Source organism: Bison bison, unplaced genomic scaffold, assembly GCF_000754665.1.
Source record: "Bison bison bison isolate TAMUID 2011002044 unplaced genomic scaffold, Bison_UMD1.0 scf7180017855379, whole genome shotgun sequence".
Taxonomy (NCBI): Eukaryota; Metazoa; Chordata; class Mammalia; order Artiodactyla; family Bovidae; genus Bison; species Bison bison.
Genome location: NW_011485952.1, coordinates 29382 through 30363, shown reverse-complemented (window position 1 = coordinate 30363; position 982 = coordinate 29382).

Below are 982 nucleotides of genomic sequence, written 5' to 3'. Positions count from 1 at the left end.
ATGAAACTCATTTTTATTTTAAATAATTCCACATATATTCTGGTATTAAAAAGCCTGAATATCACACTCTAATTAACTCTGATAAGAAAGTAAGGAGAGCAAACAGAAGAAGAAATTTACATTGTTTGAGTTTTATATAAGAAAATGCGTTAAGTTTAAATAAGAATATCCTGTGGATTTTTTATGAGGTGTGGTGTAATTTTGACTTAATTGATTTTTCATATATGTATAAGTCACAAAAGTTTTCATATATATTAAAGCCTATATAATTTTGTGTTTGCAAAGTTATCTAAGCATAAATTTTAAATGTATTGAAAGGTAAAAGCAAGCTAAATAAAATATTATATATATGAAATCTAAATTATAACTCAGTGAAGATAAGCAGATAATGGAAGCTAGAGGCAACACTTTACCAATGAACTTTAAAAAAATAGTTAAAATGCATAGCAGCAAATCTGAAGCAATAGAATGACAGAGGAATATTTCAGAGGACAGAGAAAGTGGACTGTCTACAGCTACATTTGCAGAGTTACCTGCTGTTCCTGAGGATAAAGCAGGAGAAGAAGAACAATTTTTTTTGCTGGCAGAAAACCAATTTTAAAAGTCAGGAAAAGATAGCAACAAAAAAAAGAGAGAGAGCAGGCAATATAATATCTGACTGCAGGTGAGAAAGAAGAACCCAGAACTAAGACTGATAATGAAGTAGTCTTCACATAACACATTGGCTGAATGAAGCTTTCCCAGTGACTCAGACAGTAAAGAATCTGCTCACAATGCTGGAGACAATCTCTCCCACAATCTTTGGGTTGGGAAGCTCCTCTGGAACAGGGAATGGCAAGCCACTCCAGTCTTCTCAGCTGGAGAAGAACTCCATGGACAGAGGAGTCTGATGAGCCACAGTCCGTGGGGTCACAAAGAGTCAGACACAACTGAGCAACTACAACACACACACACACACACACACACACACACACACACACAC